The sequence below is a fragment of the Schistocerca serialis genome, chromosome 8 (genome assembly GCF_023864345.2).
Source record: "Schistocerca serialis cubense isolate TAMUIC-IGC-003099 chromosome 8, iqSchSeri2.2, whole genome shotgun sequence".
Classification (NCBI taxonomy): domain Eukaryota; kingdom Metazoa; phylum Arthropoda; class Insecta; order Orthoptera; family Acrididae; genus Schistocerca; species Schistocerca serialis.
In genome coordinates, this window is record NC_064645.1 from 565,388,393 (window position 1) to 565,415,395 (window position 27,003).

Genomic DNA, 27,003 nt, shown 5'->3' on the forward strand with positions numbered 1-27,003 from the left:
CAAGGGGGCGATCAATCTCAAGGCGCAAATTACAGGGGAATAAGTCTACTAAATCCCTCCTACAAACTCGCAGTGGTTAGCACACTGGACTCACATTCGGGAGGACGACGGTTCAATCCCGCGTCCGCCCATCCTGATTTAGGTTTTCCGTGATTTCCCTAAATCGCTCCAGGCAAATGCCAGGATGGTTCCTTTGAAAGGGCACGGCCGACGCCCTTCCCCGTCCTTCCCTAATACGACGAGACCGATGACCTCGCTGTTTGATCTCTCCCCCAAACAATCCAATCCAGTCCTACAAACTGTATGCTAAAATTGTAAACGAACTATTAGTAGTGGAAACACGCATGTTTAGAGGTACAAAATAGCTTTAGAAAAGATGGATCATGTTCTGATTGTCTTTTTGACTTTCGCACAAGTTTTCGAGAAAAGAAGATAATTTACATAGACAACATACTAGGCTTTTATCAGCTATGAGAACGCATTTAAGAAGGTGAAGCCGAAAATGCTATGAGTATCACTTGAGGAATTGGAAGTTGCAGCACATCTGATTACGGCTATTGAGTCATTATGCAAAAATAATAAAGTAAGAATCCTTACTGCGAGGACTGGGACAGAATCTGCCGATACCAATCTAAAAGTCAGACAAGGCTGCACACTGGTCCCCACCCTTTTTGGCATTTACATCACGACAGCGTTCGTAAGTGGTTGACTTTATTAAATTACACATTAAGAATTGATAAATTTAATTTTGTGACGATGTTGTTTGCGAATGATTAGATTATAATAGGACAATCTGAACAAAAGTTTCAAATTTCAGAACAGAACAAGAAAAACGACAAATGAAACAAAAGTGATGGCGTTTCAGTGATTGGAATCCATGAGAGGGAAAGGTGCTGTAGATAGACAAATAACTGAACAAGTAAGAGAGTTTAAATATTTTAGGCGCAATTTTTAATTCCTGATGATGTCAGCTAAAATTGGCCATACTCACACATTTCCTTGGAACTATACAACATACATCAAAACGTAAGCTACAGGGAAAAAAATTAATTAAATTCAAGAAAGTAACAACTTCACCTTTGCTGCTCTACGGTAACGAATGTTTGAACTTTAAATCTGATCAATAACGACGAATCAGATCATCAGAGATATGAAGTTCCTCCGCTTTGCAGTGGGAAAATTCGCTGTTGGACCATAAGAGAAAGACCGATATTAGAAAAAAACGAAATGTTCAACCTATTACAAATATAAATGAAAATTACCGACTCAACTGGAAAGACCAGGTCCAACGTATGTCTAATGATAGAGTAACTAAAGCGGCTTTACAATATAACGCAACTGGCAAGAGGAACGTTGAACGCCCCTGAAAGAGATGGCGTGAACAATCCTGAGGTGGAAAAGGTCAAAAGGCCTAATCCTTGATGGCGGTGATGATGATGATGATGATGATGATGATATGAGATTATTTGTTGTTGAAATACTACCGGTGAGTGTCTCAGCTAATCTGTGCAGAACGTACGCAGCAAAGCAGTCTGATGAAACGGCCAAGGTGCCGGCATCATACTGCTTGTGCCCCAGAAACAAATAGGTGGCAAAATAAATAAATGTCGTGTGACTAGGGCCTCCCGCCGGGTAGACCGTTCGCCGGGTGCAAGTTTTTCGATTTGACACCACGTCGGCGACTTCGCGTCGATGGGAATGAAATGATGATGATTAGGAGAACGCAACACCCAGTCCCAGAGCAGAGAAAATCTTCGACCCAGCCGGGAATCGAACCCGGGCCCGAAGGAGTGACCTTCTATCGCGCTGACCACTCAGCTACCGGAGGCGGAGAAATAGGTGGTGACAAAACTGAAATGATCGTATGGTATTGATGGCCGTGAGTCCCCACCTGTCGAAGTTCGGCTGTCAAGGTGTAAGTCTTTTCAGTTGACTTCACACTAGGCGACTTACGTGTCGACGATGACGAAATGAAGATGAGGACAACACAACTCACCATCCCCGAAGGAAGAAAATCTCCGACCCCGCCTGGAATCGAGCCCAGTCTCGCAGCATGGCAGTCAGACGCGCCGACCATTCAGCTAGGCAGGCAGACAGATGGTAGGTAATAATAGCAGACGAGGTGTGGCTATAAAATAATAGGTCTGATGCCGTTACGAAGTAAGTACGCGTCCTCCAAAGATGAACGACCAATATCTGTGAACTGTGAAGCCTTCTCAGTCGCATGTAGCATCTCTGAGCTCTTATTTTGCTTTTCTGGAAAAGTGATAAGTTTAATAATAGAGTAACAAATCGAATTTTCGTAAAGTTTCACATGAAACTTGAAAAAAAACTGCTACTGAATCCTACCGTTTACTAAAAGAACTGTATCGAGAGGACTGTTTGTTGCGTACGCGAGTTTTTGAATGGTTCAAGAGATTACAAGATGCCCCAGAAGACGTTGAAGATGACTCACGGCCGGCATGCCTTTCAGAATTATAACCAAATAAAAATACTGGAAAAGAAAGTAATCTGATTCGATCTAACAGTCGACAGAGTATGTGATTGATTGCTGAAACTGTAGGCAAATTTTATGTAAGCAGCTTAATATGAGAAAAACGAGTGCGAAACTGGTGCTGAAAATTCTCACGAGCGGACAAAAAGAAGGTCGTAAAAATGTTTGTACTGAGACTTTGAATATTACTGAAAATGATCCTAACTTCTTAAAAGAGTCATGTGAGCAATCTCTATTTTTTACGTATGCTTATAAAACTAAGCGACAACCTATGCAATGGAATGCCCCAACTACACCCAGAACGAAAAAAGCTCGAAGGAGCAAATCAGGATTCAAAGCAATGATGACTGTTACACATATATTCATGAAATTGTGTGTGTTCACTGGGTTTCTGCAGGTCAAATTATTAATCAATGTTACTGCCTTGAAATTCTTGCCCAGCTCCGTGAGAAAATAGGAAAAGCCGACCCGAACTGTGGAAGAACAAGTCATGGGTTCTGCATCAAGATAACGCACCGACTCATACCGCACTGCCTGCTAGGAGGTTTCTTGCAAGGTATAGCATTCCAGTGTTAGATCACGTACCTTATTCGCCTGACATAGCACCTTCTGACTCTTATCTAATCACCAATGACAAATCAACATTAAAAGAAAAAAATTTCAGCCCGTCTAAGTAGTGAATGAAAAAGCGTCATGCGTCATCAAAGACCTCACAGAGGAAGACTTCCAGCACTGTTTTCATCAATGAAAAATTCGCTTGGAGTGTTGTAGGGGTAGAGGGGGGGACTATACTCAGGGTGATAATAAATAAATATGTACATTTCTGAAATAAAATGTTTTACAGCAATAGTTTCGTTATTTTATAGCCACAGCTCGTATTTCACAAGCCGAGCGTTGTCACGTACTGAACATCTAGCAAGCCAATGCTCCGTACAGTACAACAATGAAACAATGACCTGCACTTTTATTTGACAACATTCTTACTCAACTAACACTTCGACAGCATTTATTCACGATACAAAGTTGATTAATCCACGTTTCGCTTGGATAAGCTACAGTCGCTTTAATTCTAGTGTTTCATTTCTTCGTAAAACTTAGTATAGTATTCCGTTTTTGAAATTATGTCGCCTCGTTCGCACAGCAACGGCGGATTTTGGAAGCAACTCCCTTAGACAGAACAACTTTGGCAACGTTTCCTTCGTAGCCGTGAAGTTTTCGCGAAGTTCGTATATCTTTGTATCATTCATAATATCGCAGAAATTTCTGTCTGATAATATCTGCATCCATATCGGCAGTAGAATGTGTATTGCGTGCGCTTCGCACATTCTTGGTTGGAGCTCATACCCGTATGTCACTCCACTCAATATCGTGTTTCCCCTTCCGTACGGAGCATTTTAAACTGGAACGATGACATAAAACTGATTGCAGGTAACACAGACGCCATACTGAGAATCATTGGAAGAATCCTCAGGAAATGTAGTCCACCCACAGAGGAGACAGCTTACAGACATTTGGTTCAACCAAGAGGGGAATGTCGCTATAGATGTGCCGGCTCCTTCGATGTGCCGGCTCGATCACTCTCTGTATATTGACAATAGGCGCATACTACCATTAATTATACCTCCTGTTGCTAAAGCATCATCTTAGTCGTGAGGTTTTCGATAGACACAGAACGCAACAGCGAGAAAAGGTAGGATTTGCAAAAAGTTCTTGTAACTGACTAGTATTACTGATTAAAAAGTCGTGCTGATTTGTTAATAGCGACTAATTTCTATAGCTCTCATTGGAAAGTACGAGCAGTTCACACCATTTTGTCACATGCATAATATGAAGTTACGTGCCGCGAACGGAGACTAGAAATTGTTAAGCAATTCAGTGCGGGCTTCTTCGAATGAGCAACTTCCAATTTTGTCTAAACTTAGGCATAAATAGGCCACTATGAATAAAATGTTAACAATGTTAACTGGAGTACTCTCTTTCAAATTCTGAAGGTGGCAGGGGTAAAATACAGGGAGCGAAAGGCTATTTACAATTTGTACAGAAACCAGATGGCAGTTATAAGAGTCGAGGGGCATGAAAGGGAAGCAGTGGTTGGGAAAGGAGTGAGACAGGGTTGTAGCCTATCCCCGATGTTATTCAATCTGTATATTGAGCAATCAGTAAAGGAAACAAAAGAAAAATTCGGAGTAGGTATTAAAATTCATGGAGAAGAAGTAAAAACTTTGAGGTTCGCCGATGACATTGTAATTCTGTCAGAGACAGCAAAGGACTTGGAAGAGCGGTTGAACGGAATGGACAGTGTCTTGAAAGGAGGATATAAGATGAACATCAACAAAAACAAAACGAGGATAATGGAATGCAGTCAAATTAAATCGGGTGATGCTGAGGGAATTAGATTAGGAAATGAGACACTTAAAGTAGTAGTAAAGGAGTTTTGCTATTTAGGGAGTAAAATAACTGATGATGTCGAAGTAGAGAGGATATAAAATGTAGACTGGCAATGGCAAGGAAATCGTTTCTGAAGAAGAGAAATTTGTTAACGTCGAGTATAGATTTAAGTGTCAGGAAGTCGTTTCTGAAGTATTTGTATGGAGTGTAGCCATGTATGGAAGTGAAACATGGACGATAACTAGTTTGGACAAGAAGAGAATAGAAGCTTTCGAAATGTGGTGCTACAGAAGAATGCTGAATATAAGGTGGGTAGATCACGTAATTAATGAGGAGGTATTGAATAGGACTGGGGAGAAGAGAAGTTTGTGGCACAACTTGACTAGAAGAAGGGATCGGTTGGTAGGACATGTTTTGAGGCATCAAGGGATCAGAAATTTAGCATTGGAGGGCAGCGTGGAGGGTAAAAATCGTAGAGGGAGACCAAGTGATGAATACACTAAGCAGATTCAGAAGGATGTAGGTTGCAGTAGGTACTGGGAGATGAAGAAGCTTGCACAGGATAGAGCAGCATGGAGAGCTGCATCAAACCAGTCTCAGGACTGAAGACCACAACAACAACAACATGAATAAAATTTAAATAATGGTTTTCATGATGCGTTTTCTAATAGTTTTTAAGTGTTTTGATAAACAGGCTTTTTATTTTTTAATTTTTTTTACCTTTGAAAACAACATTTCAACTTCTAGCCAAGTTGGTTTCGAATATATGTTATTCGGTTTCAGATGCCAAAAACACCGCCTAAAATAAAAAAATTGACATTTATTTAGACATGTGTAGTATTTAACGGCAGCTACATTACGGCCCATTCACAAAAACTGAATGGATCAATCAAGGAAAGCAATCGCTGTGATTGGAACGATTACACATGTTTTTATCTTTCAAATATTTCATAAACAACGAATGTTTGCGTCTGCTGTGTCTACTGTACTGAAATGAAAAAGTTGAGGCTCAAGCTACATTGAAAATAAAGTATTTCTTACCGTATGTTAGGATTTTATTACACATTTTCTTTAGGTGGTCCCTTGCTGTCTTCTCCTACTTGAACAGTGCTCAGTGCTCGCCAGGGTGGGATCCGAACCACACAGGGCTAATAGACGAAACAGAGAAGGTCCAACGAAAAGCAGCATGACCCTATTTTTTGTGAGTCATCAGTCTGCTGACTGGTTTGATGCGGCCCCCCACGAATTCCTCTCCTGTGGCAGCCTCTTCATCTCAGAGCGGCACTGTCAACCGACGTCCTCAATTACTTGTTGGATGTATTCCAATCACTGTCTTCCTCTACAGTTGTTGCCCTCTACAATTCCCACTAGAACCATGGAAGTCATCCCTTCATGTCTTAACTGATGTCCTATCAACCTGTCCATTCTTCTTGTCAGTGTTTTCCATCATACAAAAGTACTAAGGGATGGTGAGTTACGCTTGCAGGTATCTAAGTCTATGGACACAACAATAAGCAATAGCTCAGTAGGCAGTACACTTAAAGAGAAATGGGCATCTCTAAAAAAGACTATCACAGAAGTGGGAAGGAAAAACATAGGTACAAGGAAGGTAACTGCGAAGAAACCATGGGTAACAGAAGAAACATTTCAGTTGACATATGAGAGAACGAAGTACAAAAATGTTCAGGGAAATTCAGGAATACAGAAATACAAGTCATTGAGGAATGAAATAAATATGAGGTGCAGGGACGCTAAGACGAAATGGCTGCATGAAAAAAATGTGAAGAAATAGGAAAAGAAATGATTGTCCGAAGGAGTCAGCATATAGGAATGTCAAAACAACATTCGGAGAAATTAAAATCAAGGGTGGTAACATTAATAATGCAACGGGAATTCCACTGTTAAACGCAGAGGAGAGAACGGATAGATAGAAAGGATAAATTGAAAGTCTCTGTGAGGGGCGGGAAGATTTCTCTGACGTGATAGAAGAAGAAACAGAAGTTGATTTAGAAGAGACAGTGTATTCGATATTAAAATCAGAATTTAAAAGAGCTTTGGAGGGCTTAAGATCAAATAACCCAGAAGGGATAGATAACATTCCATCACAGTTTCGAAAATCGTTGGGGAACTGGCAACGAACCGACTATTCACGCTGGTTTGTAGAATGTATGAGTCTGGCGATATATCATCTGACTTTCGGAAAAAATATCGTTCGTTGCAGGTTCATACAGATAGCGCGAGAGCGTCTCAGGGATGCTAAGCCATCTCCGGTGGCATAAGCTACAAAGAGTGTATCACGGGCGGGGGGGGGGGGGGGGGGGGGGAGGGGAGGTGGGTCAACCGATATAGTGCTTCCTGCTACGTCTATCTCGCGAAAAGATAAAAAAGTAAAATCAGATAAATTCGATACCACAGGGAGGGTTATCAGCAGTCGTTCTTTCGGTGAGCAAGTTGTGACTGAAACAGGAAAGGGAAGAAGTGACAGACGTACGCAAAGTTCCTTCCGCCACACACCGCAAGTCGACTTGCGGAGTATAGATGTAAACGTAGTTGTAATTTGTACACCATCGACTTGCTCAAGTTTTAAATTTTTCTCGCACGTTCCGTCACATTTTCAGTGATTAGTGTTATTCCTTTCACTTCCTCACCTGCCGTAAACTTAATGACCTTGAACCCGTCGGCACACGGGAGAAGTTTGCTAACGCTGACTTGCCGTCATTTCCTGCTTTGAGAAGCCATTTCGTCAAGTGAAACACAAAATAACTTCTGTGATATTTCGGCAACTTACACGAAAAGTAGAACCAATAGGAAGCGAGAACGGTCTCTACGTCACAAGAAGAAAGGAAGACGCTGTACTGTATTTGTCGTGCTCAGCAGAAGCCTATATCCGAGGGGTTTTGTGTTATATGTTACGTCCCATGAGTATATGCTGTTTCTGAGCACCAGCACGTTGAATGTCTCGAGAACGAACCGTTAATGGTACGATTTTTTGTAATAAAATGATGGGAAACGTCATATTGGTGGTTAAAAAAACAACAGATTTACGAAAACGTGTCGCTCTTATTACGATTTGTTATATAATTAAATGTCAATAACATTTTGGTGATTAAAGTACAGAAAATGAGGACGATAAAAGTTGAGTTTCAGCATAATGTTGGTGTATGAGACACAGCGATACGGCACCAGGAATAATAAAAATAAAATAAAATAAATATTTAAAAAAAGAAAAAAATGCTATTTCATCCCTTGGATCATATTCCCAGGACCGGGGGGAAAAGACATTGCAGCCAGGCCTCGGGTTGCGGCCCCTGCCCAGCTGACTTCGCCAACCCTCAACCTGATTCCTTAAAGCGTTCCGAAAAAAAAAGTATAGATCGGTTGATGGTTCGGATCCCACGTATCTGTGCCGTGCGCCCGCGTTTAATTTCGCGTAGATCCCGCGGATTTGGAATCCCTCTGGCCGTAAGAGCGTATGGTATGGAGTGTTACTGTCGACGTTAGACGGCAGGTCGGAGGGGAAGGTACACTATGTGATCAAAAGTATCCGGCCACCTGGCTGAAAATGATTTACAAGTTCGTGGCGCCCTCCATCGATAATGCTAAAATTCAATATGGTGTTGGCCCACCCTTAGCCTTGATGACAGCTTCCACTCTTGCAGGTATACGTTCAATCATCTGCTGGAAGGTTTCTTCACGGAGTGCTGCACTGAGGGAGAGGCATCAATGTCGGTCGGTGAGGCCTGGCACGATGTCGGCGTTCCAAAACATCCCAGTGGTGTTCTACAGGATTCAGGTCAGGACTCTGTGCAGGCCAGTCCATTACAGTGACGTTATTGTCGTGTAACCGTTCCGCAACAGGGGGTGCATTAGGAACAGGTGCTCGATCGTGTTGAAAGATGCAATCGCCATCCCCGATTGCTTTTCAACAGTGGGAAGCAAGAAGGTGCTTAAAACATCAATGTAGGCCTGTGCTGTGATAGTGGCACGCAAACAAGGAGGTTTGCAAACCCCTCCATAAAAGACACGACGACACCATAACACCACTGCCTCCGAATTTTACTGTTGTCACTGCACACGCTGGCAGATGACGTTCACCGGGCATTCGCCATACCCACACCCTGCCATCGGATCGCCACATTGTGCACCGTGATTCTTCATTCTACACAACGTTTTTACACTGTTCAATCGTCCAATGTTTACTCTCCTTTCACCAAGCGAAGCGTCGTTTGGCATTTACCGGCGTGACGTGTGGTTTATGAGAAGCCGCTCGACCATGAAATCCACGTTTTCTTACCTCCCGCCTAGCTGTCATAGTATTTATAGTGGATCCTTATGCAGTTTGGAATTTATGTATGATGGTCTGGATAGATGTCTGCCTATTACACATTACGATCCTCTTCAACTGTCGGCGGTCTCTGTCTGTCAACAGGCGAGGTCGGTCTGTACGCTTTTGTGCTGTACGTGACCCTAGACGTTTCGACTTCACCATCACATCGGAAAACATCGACGTAGGGATGTTTAGGAGTGTGGAAATCTCGCATACAGATGTATGACACAAGTGACACCCAATCACCTGACCACTTTAGAAGTCAGCGAGTTCCGCGGAGCGCCCCATTCTGCTTTTTCGCGATGTCTAATGAATACTGAGGTTGCTGATGTGGCGTACCTGGCAGTAGGTGGCAGCACAATGCACCTAACATGAAAAAACGTATGTTTTTGGGGGTGTCCGGACACTTTTGATCACATAGTGTAGTTAAGTGCTGCAGCGACCTGGAGGAGAGGGAGTGTGTGACACGGGCGACGAGGAGCACGGGTGGGGCAGCGTGTTGGTGTGGCCAGGCGTTTGCCGTGGTCCATTGGCAAGAGTGGTGCCTTTTCTGACTGCGGGGTTTGGCGGGGGCGAACGTTGGTCGCGGACGTGAGCATTGTTCGTTGAGTGCTGCTTTGGCGGGACGCGCAATGTTTAGCGTGTTCTCTGCTATTGGGGTTGTAAGCGGTTTGTGTCCGATGGCATCTGCTGGATGATACCCATTGGTTTCCGACTACTATTAATCTTCGTTACGTCTTTCTCTCAGGGCTCAGGAGGCAAGCGTTTGTCAATTGTCGCTGGATTTGACGAGATATCACAGTGAGCATTCGATCAATGTACACGTCACTTGGCGTCGTGTGGTAGCTATTTTGACTCCGTATCCTGGTTGCTCGTTGTTCGGTATATAAATGTGTTATTTATGATGGTTCTGCCTGGTACTGCTTGAGTCCTGTCTGTCAGTGTGTGTGGACGTGTGGCTGTCACTATTCCAACTGATTTTAGAATCTAAGGGTACAGAACGCAGATGTAATTCTTCTGATTTACGAATTTTACTTTATAGCCTGTGAAAATTGTTGAATCTAGCTACCTTATTTCTGAGGCATGTCTATAGTACCTGGTGGCTAGTATCATGAGCTCGAGCTGTTTACTAAATTGTTTGCACCTCCAAAAAACCAAAGAAGAATTTCTGCATTTGTAGTATGCTAATTTTTACTAAATAATTAACGAGGTTCTCTCTGTGTTACAGGATAAGTGATTGTATCTCTTGTTAAATGTGATCATCTTAAGGATGCCTGAGTACCGTGACTGAAATTTTTAATGAAGGTTTCGAGTACTGTCGTAGCGGCAACCGCCGTTCTATGTGAGTAGAGAAGGAGGAATTATTGCTACTGGCAATAGCCGATGGTTCATATTTGTGACATATTTGATCATATGTTTTACTCCTTATGATGTAAATATACCCTCTTTACTTCATTTTATATTCTAAAATTTAGTCTATTCAGTTAACATTAACCTTGGATGTTTGCTTTTAAAAATAAGTTCATTAGTGTTTTGTAGAAACGTTAATAAGTTAATTACGGCCTCAGTACCCTTCCACTCAACACCAACTCCCTACCGCTTTCAGTATCCAATTATTTTTTGCACCGTCATGTCTTCTAAAAGTTTATCGGAGTTTCGTAGGAAACTAATAGAAATAATATTTGATGTTATTTAAATATAAATACGCCTTCTGCCGGAGTATGTTTGATTTAGGGAACTTTTATATGTAGATAACTTTCCTGAGTGGACATGTATCTTTAATTTTTGTCTTAGTACACTTCGCGGATATCAGAGTTTTTATTTATGGGCACCACAGAGAAGCCGGCCGCTGTGGCCGAGCGGTTCTGGGTGCTTCAGTCCGGAACCGCGCTGCTGCTACGGTCGCAGGTTCGAATCCTGCCTCGGGCATGGATTGTGTGATGTCCTTAGGTTAGTTAGGTATAAGTTGTTCTAAGTTCTGGGTACTGATTACCTCAGACGTTTAGTCCCATAATGCTCAGAGCCAGCTGTACCGTGAGATATGCACTTTGTCAAGACCTCCCTGTACTGCAAGTGATTCGTGTTATGGAAGAGCTCAGCTGTTTGAAAACAACTGTTTTCATGCGACATTGTTAATAATAAAAACAACATCACGCCAGTCTTACTTGTTTGACCGTTTGCCCCCGTCCCGTTCCTAACCCACTGTATATAGACACATTTCTACACCTCTATCTTGCATTCACAACGCCAGATTTGCACCTGGTGCCCAGAATTGGAACTTTTTTTTTTCCAGAGTAAATCGATTACGCATCAACGCATTAGCATATCTACTAAGTTTCGCTGCCATGCGATAATTACAGCCACACTGGATCTCTGCGAGTAGTTGCACTTTAAATATAATCACACGGTAATGGTCCACTGATGCTGGAAACGTTTATTAAAATACATTGTTTAACACTCTACACAAATACGTTGCCCTCATGGCCACTGAACCCCAGAATGATACTGTTCCTTGCTTTAAAAAAATGTTCAAATGTGTGTGAATTCCTAAGGAACCAAACTGCTTAGGTCATCGGTCCCTAGACTTACACACTACTCGAACTAACTTGTGCTAAGAACAAAACACACACCCATGCGCAAGGGAGGACTCGAAACTCCGGCGGGAGGGACCGCGCAGTACATTACATGACGCCTCAAACCATGCCGCCAAACCGGGCAGCTTTTTGTTGCTTTCGCCGGCCGCTGTGACAAAGCGGTTCTGGGCGCTTCAGTCCGGAACCGCGCTGCTCCTACGATCGCAGGTTCGAATCTTGCCTCGCGCATGGAAGTGTGTGACGTCCTTAGGTTAGTTAGGTGTAAGTAGTTCTAAGCCTACGGGACTGATGACCTCTGATGTTGTCCGATAGAGCTTAGAGCCAACTGAACCATTTTTGAACCATAGACGAAACAATGTGACTGCCATATTGTCAGGAAAGGAAATGTTCCTTTTAATAGAGCTAATTCAAGTATTCTACGAGCGTCCATTTTAGTGAACAAACTGTATCGTATGGTTTGCGGGCTAAATTAATTCGATAGCCGCCATTTGAAAGTGCAGAAAAGCGTCAACCAGCTCGTGTCGCGAGCCGACGGCGTCGTGACGTGGGATGTCCTATCTCTGCTCACGTCAACGACAGCTGCCTCGTGCCGCGTGTCGACGGCTTTAAGGACGAGCTGACGCGACTTCCGGCGAAGACGTTTTCCTCGATCGCTTCGCGCGTATGCTCTGCGAAGTAACGACGCGCTGTTGTCTGGTATGGGACGCGGTGGCACCTCTATTCACACGATCGTGTCAGTTTCCGACACGGCGAGGCCTGCCATTAGATTAGTCGAGTAGAAACTGGTAATAACTGTTACATTGTTTAGGTGACAGCTTAACGTGGTAGCTTGCCGAGTGATAATACGAGTCACAATCGACATTTAAATTTGCTCAGTAGTTTACTGTGTTGTCATAGACGTAGTTTACCCTCTGTGTAAGTCGAATGTCATGTCATGCAGTGAGTGCAAGAAGAGCTCAGGAAAGCAAGTTTCAAATGACTCTAAGAATTATGGGACTTAACATCTGCCGGCCGATGTGGCCGAGCGGGTCTAGACGCTTTAAGGACCGTTACGGTCCCAGGTTCGAATCCTGCCTTGGGGATGGATGTGTGTGATGTCCTTAGGTTAGTTACGTTTAAGTAGTTCTACGTTCTAGGGGACTGATGACCTCAGATGGTAAGTCCCATAGTGCTCAGAGCCATTTGAACCATTTCTCTTCAAAGAAGAACGGACCGAGAATTCACCGTAGCGAGTGCAGGGGCTCTTCGTACACAACACGCAGTCTAACAGTACCCCAAATTCGGCAGTTCTGTGTATTCATTGGATCCTGTTATTAAAATGTCAGTCGACACACCATAAATATTGCCCTGCCGCATCTCACCAACTTCGACCCATGCCAGAAACCGAAGGGCAAATTCAGAGTGTTGCTGTGGTTCATGAGGTTTCAGATGCTGCACCGTGCGAGTACCAATATAAAATAGACCGCAGAACTTCCCCTACTGCTGACCATGGGGTGGGAATTCTCGCGACCCTGCACGAGCACTGGCGCTATGCGGGGCACGTGCTGCGTGGTCAGTTGCAGCGACAGCAACCTCGTCAATAACTTCCTCCGGCGTAGGTCCCCTTCCTCTTCCAGATAACACACCAAGCTCTTCCGTGTTTTCGAATTTCGATATCATCTTCTTTAAACCACTTAATGACGTCGGGACTCTAATCAGATCTTTATCGGGCGATAGTCTCTCAATGTAGGACTGCAGTTGCCGCCACATAAGTCTCACAACAGCGCACGGTCTCTCTCCTCGATATACTGTTCACTCACGTTATAGCTTGTCAGATGACAACATGAATGACGTACCATCATACAAACAGTGTATAGCGTCAAATTTACACGTGCTGGCCAATATTAGAACTGATTTTATTCTACTATAAATTAGCCACGCATTAGTTTATCTACCAAATTTCACTGTCATACGATAGTTGCAACCCACACTGGATCTTCGTCAGTAGCTGCACTTTAATTACACTGAGGTGAGAAAAGCCACTGCCTACCTCCCAATATCGTATCGGACTTCCTTTTAACCGGCGTAATGCTGCAGCCCGGCGTGGCATGGCCTGAACAGGTCGCTGGAAATCCCCTGCAGAAATACTAAGCCACGTAGCGTCTAAAGCTATATGTAACTGCGAAAGTATTGCCGGTTCAGGATTTCGTGCACGAACTGACCTCTCGAATGTTCAAATGTGTGTGTATTCCTAAGGGCCCTAGACTTACACACTACTTAAACTAACTTATGCTAAGAACAACACACACACCCATGCCCGAGGGAGGACTCGAACCTCCGGCGGGAGTGGCCGCGCAATCCGTGACATGGTCCCTCTAACCGCGTGGCCACTCCGCACGCCTGACCTCTCGATTATGTCCCATAAATGTTCGATGAGATACAAGTTGGGCAACTTGGGTGGCTAAATAATTCGCTCGTATTGCCCAGAATGTTCTTCAAACCAGTCGCTAGCAACTGTGTCGGGTGCATTCTCATCCATAAGAATTCCATCGTTGTTTGGTAACATGAAGTCCATGAATGGCTGCAAATGGTCTCCAAGTATCCGAGCATAAAAATTTCCAGACAACTATCGTTTCAGTTGGACCAGAGGACACGGTCTGTTCCACGTAAACACAACCAGCACAATTATGCAGTCACTGGCTACCCGCACAGTGCCTTGTTGACAACTTGAGTCCGTCGCTTCGTGGGGCCTGGGACACACTCGGACCCTCACATCATCTCTTACCAACTGAAACCGGGACTCATCTGACCAGGTCACGGTTCTCCAACCGTATAGGAGAGACACTGCAGGCAGTGGCGTGCTCTTAACAAATGCGTTCACGTTTGTCGTTTGCTGCCATAGTCCATTAACGCCGCACTGTGCTTTTTTATTCAATTGCAAGGCTAGGGCCCCCCGTCGGGTAGACCGTTCGCCGGGTGCCGCTCTTTCAATTTGACGCCACATCGGCGACCTGCAGTCGATGGGGATGATAGGATGATGATGAGGACAGCACAACACCCAGCCGCAATCGAACCCGGGCCCAGAGGATTTACAATCCGTCACGCTGACCATTCAGCTACCGAGGGCGGACTCCACACTGTTCTAACGGATACATTCGACGTACGCCACACATGGATTTCTTCGGTTATTTCACGCAGTGTCGCTTGTCCGTTAGCGCTGACAGCTCTACTCAAGCGCCACTGCTCTCGGTCGTTAAGTGAAGGCCGTCGGCCAATGCGTTGTCTGTGGTGAGAGGCAACGCCTGAAATTTGGTATTCTCTGCACACTCTTGACACCGCGGATCTCAAAATATCGAATTCCCAAACGATTTCCGAAATGGACTGTCCCATGCGTCCAGCTCCGATTACCATTCCGTGTTCAAAGTCTGTTAATTACCATCTTGCGGCCAAAATCACGTAGGAAATCGTTTGACACAAATATCTTGAGTGCAAATGACAACTCTGCCAGCGCGACCGCCATCTCTGTAGGTGTTTATCGCTATTCCATGACTTTTGCCACCTCAGTGATTAAGCACCCAGTATTTCATGTACCGCGACTGATATTCATTAATTTGAAGTATTAGCCATTTGTTACTTTTAAGTTTATCCGATTGTCCTAACCGCAATTAGGCACACTCACAGAATTTTAAAATCCTCAAGAAAAGTCACACAGCTGAATAACGGAAAACCTTTTAACAAAAGTGGCTCATTCTTGTGGCTTTTAGCGTGGTGAATGATAATATGGTAGAAAAGCGGAATCATGTACCAGTTTGTACAGTTAACGCTTAATATTTAAAAAATACAATTTCACAGTTGCAATAAAATGCATGTTTCAGTTTATGATAATATGTACAGTTCCAATGTCGGTTCCAGTTGCTTCATCGGCGGTATGACCCCGAAATCAACCGACGAGATTTCCGAGGTTGTTCACTGATATTTTCTGAATATTTTACTATAAGCGAAGCGTGGTCTTCGACAGCTCGTTACAGAGTTCAAAATGGTTCAAATGGCTCTGAGCACTATGCGACTTAACTTCTGAGGTCATCAGTCGTCTAGAACTTAGAACTAATTAAACCTAACTAACCTAAGGACATCACACACATCCATGCCCGAGGCAGGATTCGAACCTGCGACCGGAGCGGTCGCTCGGCTCCAGACTGTAGCACCTAGAACCGCATGGCCACTCCGGCCGGCTCGTTACAGAGTAATTGAATTTCATTTATCTTTGTATCTGCACTGAATTTCTGCATTATATGTGCGATATGCTCTGTGTCTTATTCAGAAACAAACTTGTTCCGTTCACTGACAATATTTTCCAGTGAGAACAGTAATTCTCTCCTTAGTGGTAGTAGTAGTAGTAGTAGTAGTAGTAGTAGTTTTGTTAATTCATATTTTACTTTTAGAAGGGTATTGGGGGCGTCATAATAAGCCTGTATGTGGCCTTCCCAAGACTTATTTGATGCAGCTCTCCGCACTGTTCTCCTCTGTCCAAGGCTCTTGATCTGCGAATAGCTACTACACCCTACATCTATTTGAACCTGGTTACGGTATTCATGTCTTGGTCTCCTCTACAACTTTCCCCTTCCCGAACTACCCACCCACACATACCTATCCACCCACTCTCACCCTTTGTCTCTCTCTGTCTCTCTCCCTCTATCTCTCTCCCTGTCTTACCTCCGCTATAAGAGCCCTTCATGCCACAGGATGTGTCCTATCAACCGATCCCTTCTTTTAGCCAGGTTGACTATGCCCTTCGGCTCCTGGCATTGTGTACTATTTCGTACACAGGAGTAGGGAGAGGTAGACTGCAGAGTGGCGACAGCAGATGTCGTCATAGGGAAGTTGGACAGGAGCAGAAACAAATAGCGAACACGTGGATACAGTAAACACAAGCTTTGCTTAGATTAAAGCTTTCGACAAGCATTGTGAAGAGTGTTAATAAAAAACCCTCTTAATCGCAAATTTCTTTTAATCGGAATGACCGGTTGTCAATCCTTAAGGATCATCTTCAGACTCCAGAACGGCAGTTCCATGGAGCAGGCTGCGCCGATCCACGACGCTGAACTGACAGCAATAAATGCAGCTGACAACAGTCAGTCATCAGCAAATCTGATCGTTGAAATACTTTCACTGTGGCTTTCAACCCTGCTCCCTTACCTTTTTCTTATTTCCGTCATTTATTCTTTGACGTGCACATTGAACAGTAGTAAAGACTAAATCCCTGCCTCTTTTTAAATCTGAACACTACTCTCTTGGTCTCCCATTCTTATTGTATCATCTTGTTTCTTGTAGAGATTGTGTGCTATCCCTGTTTCTTGACAGCTAATTTTTTGAGAATTTCAAACGTCTTTCACAGTTTTGTGTTGTCGAAAGTTCTTTTTAGGCGTGTTGTTTTTCTCAATCTTGTGTCCATTATCACCTGCAATATCTGAATAACCTCTGTGGTGCCTTTACGTCCCCTAAAGGGAAAAGGATCGTCACTTAAAATGGCCTTAGTTTATCATTCATCTGTATATTATTATTGTCTGCATGTTGGATAGGTGACTTGATAAACTGATTATTTCTAATATGTGAGAATAACAAGGTACTTTGAATGACAGAACGTCAGTTCCAGCTTTTGGAGGTATCCAAATTATTATAAACTAGTTGTTACTTGTGGCTGCGCTCACATACACTCCTGGAAATGGAAAAAAGAACACATTGACACCGGTGTGTCAGACCCACCATACTTGCTCCGGACACTGCGAAAGGGCTGTACAAGCAATGATCACACGCACGGCACAGCGGACACACCAGGAACCGGGGTGTTGGCCGTCGAATGGCGCTAGCTGCGCAGCATTTGTGCACCGCCGCCGTCAGTGTCAGCCAGTTTGCCGTGGCATACGGAGCTCCATCGCAGTCTTTAACACTGGTAGCATGCCGCGACAGCGTGGACGTGAACCGTATGTGCAGTTGACGGACTTTGAGCGAGGGCGTATAGTGGGCATGCGGGAGGCCGGGTGGACGTACCGCCGAATTGCTCAACACGTGGGGCGTGAGGTCTCCACAGTGCATCGATGTTGTCGCCAGTGGTCGGCGGAAGGTGCACGTGCCCGTCGACCTGGGACCGGACCGCAGCGACGCACGGATGCACGCCAAGACCGTAGGACCCTACGCAGTGCCGTAGGGGACCGCACCGCCACTTCCCAGCAAATTAGGGACACTGTTGCTCCTGGGGTATCGGCGAGGACCATTCGCAACCGTCTCCATGAAGCTGGGCTACGGTCCCGCACACCGTTAGGCCGTCTTCCGCTCACGCCCCAACATCGTGCAGCCCGCCTCCAGTGGTGTCGCGACAGGCGTGAATGGAGGGACGAATGGAGACGTGTCGTCTTCAGCGATGAGAGTTGCTTCTGCCTTGGTGCCAATGATGGTCGTATGCGTGTTTGGCGCCGTGCAGGTGAGCGCCACAATCAGGACTGCATACGACCGAGGCACACAGCGCCAACACCCGGCATCATGGTGTGGGGAGCGATCTCCTACACTGGCCGTACACCACTGGTGATCGTCGAGGGGACACTGAATAGTGCACGGTACATCCAAACCGTCATCGAACCCATCGTTCTACCATTCCTAGACCGGCAAGGGAACTTGCTGTTCCAACAGGACAATGCACGTCCGCATGTATCCCGTGCCACCCAACGTGCTCTAGAAGGTGTAAGTCAACTACCCTGGCCAGCAAGATCTCCGGATCTGTCCCCCATTGAGCATGTTTGGGACTGGATGAAGCGTCGTCTCACGCGGCCTGCACGTCCAGTACGAACGCTGGTCCAACTGAGGCGCCAGGTGGAAATGGCATGGCAAGCCGTTCCACAGGACTACATCCAGCATCTCTACGATCGTCTCCATGGGAGAATAGCAGCCTGCATTGCTGCGGAAGGTGGATATACACTGTACTAGTGCCGACATTGTGCATGCTCTGTTGCCTGTGTCTATGTGCCTGTGGTTCTGTCAGTGTGATTATGTGATGTATCTGACCCCAGGAATGTGTCAATAAAGTTTCCCCTTCCTGGGACAATGAATTCACGGTGTTCTTATTTCAATTTCCAGGAGTGTATTAGCAGTTTTTTTTTATGATGAGTGATGGTGAGTAAGTAAGCTTTTGCATGTGAAATGACATCAACTGCCCTCACGTGTCCGCCTTTCGGGTAACATAGCTCTGATGTACGTTCTAGCCTCCCCCCTCAGAAGCCATCCCAACGCACAGCGCCGCTGCCGAACGGTGCAGACCCCTGTTCGAAACCCGATTACTGTTTTTATTTTATTTTTCATTTGTGTACACATGCTCCGGCCGCTGTGGCCGAGCGGTTCTTGGCACTTCAGTCCAGAACCGCGCTGCTGTTGCCGTCGCAGATTCGAATACTGCGTCGGGCATGGGTGTGTGTGATGTCCTTAGGTTAGTTAGGTTTAGGTAGTTCTAAGTCTAGGGGACTGATGACCTCAGATGTTAAGTCCCATAGTGCTTAGATACGGTTTTGTACACATGCCCGTAGAAGATAACTAGATGAACGTTCTTTATTAAATTATGAGATGCACAAGCATAATATGAGCAGTAAAATTACAACTGGTTTTCGCAATAAATGTTATACATTTATTGTATAACATATGTATGTATGGTATTTTCAGAGGTTACTACGTTTTTCAGTTCTCATATTCTTCTATTTCATTCTTATATCAAGTCTTATTCTCATGTTTAGTCTTCAGAAGATTTGCTGCATTCCCTTGGATGATACCAATCGTTGAAACATTCCAAACATAGAAGTTCCGGGCTCCATAAGCATCACGTGAAGGCAAGTTTGCCGCAGTGGCATTTGTTCATACGAATTTCACTCGTTAATACTGTTCAAGATTTCATGCATTGGTAATAATTTCCCTGACAACCACACACAAGAAATCATTTTTTCGAAAACAGGGTCTTGCAGCTGATTATGAATGAAGATACACTGTTGGAATGTCATCGAAAATTTTCAAATAATTTTGTTACTATTTTTTGAAATTCATTCACCAGGGAGACAACTAATAGAAAGATATGGACAACGTTGTTTCAAAATACATTGGAAAACATTCGTGTAGCAATCTTCTACTAATGTGGGTAGATAAATGAAAAACAAAAGTAAAGGCAGTAATCGGGTTTCGAATGCGGGCCACAAAAGTGTGAAGCCGCGACTCACAGCCCTGCCTTGCGCTGTCCAAAAATGCCTTCCGGACGAGCTTCGCTGTGTTAGTTAAACTAAAAAGGAGATTTCATGTTCCGACAAAGAGTTATGCATAATCTTCTCACTTTTACAGCAATAAAAACGAAATTTGGAAATAAATGTTACGAAATGAAGTTGTAAATGTTCCTCATAGTCCATGTACCGTACGGAAAGTTCCTTGTGACGAACTGCAGCTTCTTGACGTATAGTAAAACAGTTTTTATTTCTTCATGAGTCAAGTTTGAGAAGTGAATATCATGATGTACTGTTCCTCCTCACAAAAGGCGGCCACTGTGGCCGAGCGGTTCTAGGCGCTTCAGTCCGGAACCACGCGGCTGCTACGGTCGCAGGTTCGAATCCTGCCTCGGGCATGCATGTATGTGATGTCCTTAAGTTAGTTAGGTTAAGTAGGTCTAAGCCTTGGGGAGTGATGACCTAAGATGTTAAGTCCCATAGTTCTTAGAGCCATTTGAACCATTTCTTCTCAAAACTAAGTAAATAAGGAAGGACAAAACCACAATAAGCAGCAAATGGACGAACTGGCAGTGCGACAGTAGAGTTTAAACCCGGCAGCGTTACTTGGTTCGCAGACAAACACTGTGCCACCTCTTCGTCTTCAATTATTACGCACTAAAAGGCACATAAAGAACCCCGAAAATTTTGACCATCGTTTTCCCAGAATCGGTCGAGTATGGATAAATCAAAACACGCGTTCGCTTATTTTGATCCTTCTTTCACCGAGCGAAGTTTCCGGCAGATCGGGTGATGGCACTTTCCGTGTTTTCCCCGTCAGCGGGAAGAAGCGGAGGAATACGGGAGTGTGGCGGTCTGGGGCAGAGCCGCTGTCGCGCTCCGCGACGCCTCCAGCTTTCGCTGTCGGCCACGGCGCCTGGAGCAAGTCGGCCGCCTCCCGCCCCCCGTCCCATGTCGCAGGCTCTTAGCGACGGCCCAGCTGGCTGCAGACGCCGCCGACCAAGCAGCCGGCCCTCCACAGCTCCACAGCTCCAGAACGAGGCTTTTCTCCCTCCCGCATGATGCAGGCAGCGCTGCGCGACGCTTTCTCGGCGTTCACCGTCGTTAACCCTAACCTGCCGCGCTTTTGTTGCCAAATTTCTCCCACTCTCCGCATGAATCTCACATTCATATAACTAAAAAGCAAACCCTAATTTCATGCAAAAAATGGTTCAAATGGCTCTAAGCACTATGGGACTTAACATCTGAGGTCATCAGTCCACTAGAACTTAGAACTACTTAAACCTAACTAACCTAAGGACATCACACACAACCACGCCCGAGGCAGGATTCGAACCTGCGACCGTAGCAGCAGCGCGGTCCCGGACTGAAGCGCCTAGGACCGCACAGCCACTGTGGCCTTCAATTTCATGCAGCCTACACGGATTTTTTTTCCAAAGCTTGCAATTGCGTCGGTAATGATTTTGATAATAAAACGCTGTACCAGCTCCATTTTTTCCGTGCATTGCACAACTTTCAGCAATGCATTTCCATTTTCAAGTTCTGTGGAAGATTACACAAGTACCGTATGCGATTTCTGCGTGTGCGTTTTTCCGCTTTGCTTGCCCTGAAGTTGAGCCACCTGCTACAGTCAACACTGTCTGCTGTTTGCAATTGTGTAATTACCAACACAACTGGAGGCACTCGAAAACCATCATTTATGATCCATTATTATCATTATTTTTACATCTTTTCCATCTGTTATCCCTTTGGGCCTAATTAAGCCCCAGGTCTGATTTCCACTCTTTCCACAGGTCTTCTGTTTCTTCTTAGCTCAGAAAGCTTTCATTTTATGACTGTGAGCAAGCTTCCTCTACTCTGTTCACTGACAGTCGGAATAGCGAAGAGTGATCTGTCGAATTTGGACAGGTCCTGTAGGGTTTATAAGGCAATTTCAGGTAGCTCCAGGTCTGATTTCATGGTTCTGATCCATTTATTCTTGGACGATTTCACTCTATTTGTCGTGGTGAAGAACCTATTCATGTGTGAGCAGAGGTCCACTCAGCTCCAATGTCCATAGAAGGCCAGTGGTCTTTTCCTCATCGATGTGACTATGTCTTCATGAAGACGGTACAGCTCAATGTTATGTTTTGATCCTGTAGGTGTCATCCTGTTCTCTTATTGGCTGTAGTACTCTTCTTAGGATTTTCCGTTCCTTGAGCGCTGATTTCCTGAGTGGATCCTTGCTGTTCGTCGATAGACATTGTGAATCGTTCAGTACGGAGGGCCTTACTACTGAGTTGTAATGTTTCAGTTTAAGGTTCGTGGTAAGGTGCTCGAAGATGTAAATGTTCTTCTACTGTAGAGAGTTAACCTATACACGAGGCGCATGTCGGCCAACTCTTCACCACCAAACCTACTGCAGTGTATGACTGTTAACGTACAACTAACGCTATCGGAAAAACAAACCCGGGAAAGAACAGAGGAGTACTGAATGCAAACTTGAGGGTAAAATATACTGGTATTCAGAAACGAATTGATTGCGAAATATCATTTTTGTAAAACAGTATTGAAGAATAGGCATGAACAGAGTGAGGTTGGGTTGTGTTGTATTAAACAGATTGACCTTGTATTCCAGACGGTGGAGGCTGCGATGTCCACCCTTGTGTTCTGAGTTAAATTTCCCGTGGTTTCCTCGTCTCTACTACGCACTAATTCCTTACATGGAGTACTGTCATAGCAGAAAATTGCTGACTAAGCCACGATACAACACACTCATTTTCCTGTCTGGCCACACAGAGTTTCTGGCCATACAGAGTTAGGTTTCACGCGATTTCCGTAAAGCACTCAAGGGACTACGACGAAGTTGTCCCTATGAAAATGAAACGGCTGGTTCTTTTCTCTTCGTTCTCTAATCCGAGGTCGAGCGCCGTCGCCACTGACGTTACTGTGGACGGGACGTTAAACCCTGGTCTTCATTCGTTATCCATTATTATTCCTTTGAAAGACGCAAGTCACTTACTTAACTGAACGTTGGAGCTCATTTGCCATTATTACTGGTTTTTAATCTTCAGAGAACACTCTTCTCTAATTCTGGTACAATGAGGTTGTTAATTGCTTCCAACAGCTGGGAAGCATACAGAGTAGTTTCTGACACGTTTTTGGACAGGTGGGTGTGTTGCAAAACTAACGAACTAGTACGTCCCGAAAATGTTCCCTCAGTGGATGGCCATGCAATGACCACCGTTTTGTTAATAGGTGCCTAAAAAAGAAACTTACACAACAGTTAATATGTTAAGAGAATATTCCGCCGTTTAAAATGCTTTCAGAAACACTTGTGTCCACTTTTATATTAACAGAAACAAACGGCTCCGTCATCTCGAGCTAGAGTAAACATCCGCAGACTCACCCCTCCCTCCCCCACGCATACGCACACACATGCGCGGGTGTGCACTCACACACACATTCTCTCTCTTCTTTCTCTTTCTCCCTCTCTCTCTCTCTCTCTCTCTCTCTGTCTCCCTCTCTCTCTTTCTCTGTCTCGCTCTGTCTGTCTCTCTCTCTCTCTCTCTCTCTCACGCACACACACACACACACACATACGCACGTCAATTACCCTCCCGATAGCAGCACGTCCGTATGACAGCTATGTCGTGCCCCGTCATTCTTACCTCCACAAAACCTCCTTCCACTTATTAATAATTACCGTGAACTCGATCTGCAACCTGTACAGAATTATTAGGTGCTTACAAACTGTACAGTTTGGTTAAGCTAGCATATATTTGTCTGTAATCATTAGGCAATAGGCAGAGTGCCTCTCACAGTCAGCTGATTTCAGCCTCGCTAGCCACTTTCAAGTGGTCCTACAGACGGACGTAACGGAAAGAAAATTGACAGTGACGTGTGTCTTCATTACAATGTCATGGATGACAGTCTCAATGATTGTCTATATGCTAAAAGCAGACATAAATACATTCGTTGTGATTTGAAGCTTGCAACATATAGCGAGTTTCACCAGAAAATTAAAGGTAACAAAATTTTGTTGAAAGCTGTAACTAGCAATAATAAATATAGTTTTTAATATTTACCAATTGTTTTATTGGGTTCACACTTATCCCTCAGTTCAGCAAATCCTTTCGCCAGGCAATGTACGGTACTTTTTTTTTCATTTTAATCTGGCAACGCGAGTGACAATACGTACCGAAAATTTAATAAATTGCTTGTGAAATCCAAATTATACTTTCGTTTCCATAGATGCACACTGTGACGTCACCGTCGCTGTATTTCGATCGATACGAGAACAAATGCAACCTCTGTGAGATGCGACAGCTCACGGTTGAGCAGCTGCGGGCTCGAGGTGGTTTTTGTGGTTGCTTGTTTCGAGCGCGCGCCACCTCGGGAGTTGTTAAAAAGGAGTCTACAGATGTGAAGGGTCGCGAACAGTCGCTCGAAGGAAGCAGTGGAATGGCAGTCGACTAGTGTATTGAATTTTTTGGTCGCGTTTCGGACGAAGTGCAATAATAATGCTATGTCGTCCAAGGCTGAAGCGTTCAGGAAATTTCAGCTCTATTTAAATCTCGTAGCATATTTTTACTATAATACCCGCTTCGAAAAAAAGGTTGCAATAAACTGGATTAATAGTATAGGCGAATTTAGAATTTCTCTTCGAATCTTAATGATGAAGTATTCTCGGGTTATTACCCTAGTCAAGGCGTCGTTGTGCAGCAGCGTTTCAACAAGTTTCCTACTTGTTATCTTCAGGCGAACAAGTAGAACACCTGTTGAAACGTTGTTGCAGAACGACCCCTTCGCTCGACTGATAACCGGAGAAGACCTCATCACAGCCTAATAGTGAAATTTCAGTCACTTGTGCTTAACGAAATCCATGCAATCTATCATTAGACCTATATCATTAGGCCTATATTGGACGTGAACGTACATTAACGACTCACAGACGGCAGCTGGCAGTGCTAGCAACGGAGGCTACATTAAGGCGGAAAAATGTGCAATCGTTGTCGTAATACAGAAACGGAGCGATTTATCTGATGTCCAGTATGGTATGATCATTGGCTTTCGGGAAAAAGAATGAAAGCATTTCCGAAGCGTTTAAGTTTTTAAACTGTTCGTGTGTAGCCGTGGTTAAAGAATACCGTGCGTGGCAAAATGGCTCTATCCAAAACCGGCCCCGAGGAAACTGTGACCATAGATGACAGGGGTAACGACCGCTGCAGAGATGTCTATAGCGGAAATAAATGCAACTTTTGAGCATCTGACCAGGCGAATGAGCCAACGGCTACCGACGGTGTCTCTCCAACGACCGTTCAGCGAACGTTGCTGCATAAGGGCGGCCGCAGCAGGTGCCTGGTTCGTATATCCACGCTGGCAGCTGTTCATCGGCGAAGTAGGCTGGAATTTGCACGTCAGAAGCGCAACTGGATATACACTGAGAGGCGACAGGTTGCCAGTTCAGACGAATCAAGTTTTACGTCTACTCCAACGGACAGAAGGCTGTTGGCATGTATGGTCCTGCAACAATAATCGTGTAAATAGGCTGTTTAGGTTTTCTTATTGGTAACGCCACGTAGTGCTCTGTATGAAAATAACTGGCTGTGCTGTGTGCAGTCTGTGGCTGGTTTGCATTGTTGTTGGCCATTGTAGCGTTGGGCAGTCGGATGTTAACAGCGCGTAGCGTTGCGCAGTGGGAGATGAGCCGCCAGCAGTGGTGAATGTGGGGAAGTGAGATGGCGGAATTTTGAGAGCGGATGATCTGGACGTGTGTCCATCAGAAACAGTACATTTGTAAGAATGGATGTCATGAACTGCTATATATATATTATGACTTTTGAACACTATTAAGGTAAATACATTGTTTGTTCTCTATCAAAATCTTTCATTTGCTAACTATGCCTATCAGTAGTTACTGTCTTCGGTAGTTTGAATCTTTAGTTTAGCTGGCAGTAGTGGCGCTCGCTGTATTGCAGTAGTTCGAGTAACGAATTTTTTTGTGAGGAAAGTGATTTGTGAAAGGTATAGGTTACTGTGAGTTAGGGCCATTCTTTTGTAGGGATTATTGAAAGTCAGACTGCGTTGCGCTAAAAATATTGTGTGTCAGTTTAAGCACAGTCATGTATAATTTTTCTAAGGGGACATTTCAATCGGAAGGGTCCAGGCAGGAGGAGAGAGCGTTGAACCCTGACGAAATGTCACGGTTGGTTCTCTGCGTTTCCTCCTTGTCTATAGTGCGTTCCTTTTGTAATTCCCGCTTCGCGCTCTGTTGTTTCCTTATCCTCGCCAGAGTGCGCTGTGGCATTGCTGCGGCAGGATGTCTGCCGTGTTTGCGAAAGAGCGTCGCTCAGGAGAAGGAACTCTAATTGCGGACGTCTGAGAGCGTACAGGAGGCCACGCCGTTTTGTTGATGTTTGGCATGACTCGTGTCAGGTGTGCTGCATCTTTAAGACCGTGATAGCAACCAATGTTACTGTCTTGGTCGCAGATGGATCAAAGGGGATGAGGCCTGATTATCCATTGAAAATCCTGTCTTACGAATGTCGTCAGATTTAAACTAAGACAGTTTGACAATTATTCTGCGTTAATTGCAAAGCAACTGGGGATTCCGGCGTCTGCAGCAATTCGGCGAAATAATTTGTTTCGTCGGAGTGTAAATGACTGAACAAGAAGTAGTTTGTTTAATGTTCACGTTCGCTCGTGTTCTGCGTGTGCTGTTTGCGAGTGTACACCTGACTCTCACCTTTGCCTCTTGATTTTGAGCACATCGTCAAATACTGGATACGAGTAGTGACTTCCAGTTATTCAGCTGGATTCTTCCTTTTTCTCGTCACGACGCGTGTTAAACGGCAAAGCAGAATTGTAGACCTTAACTTGTTTCCTCATTTGCGTCGCTTCAATAACAGAGCCTAACCTGTTAACTAATTAAGGCTTGTGGTAAACAAAGGTATTTAAGTATGTTCTTTTAAAATATTATCTGAAATGCGTCAA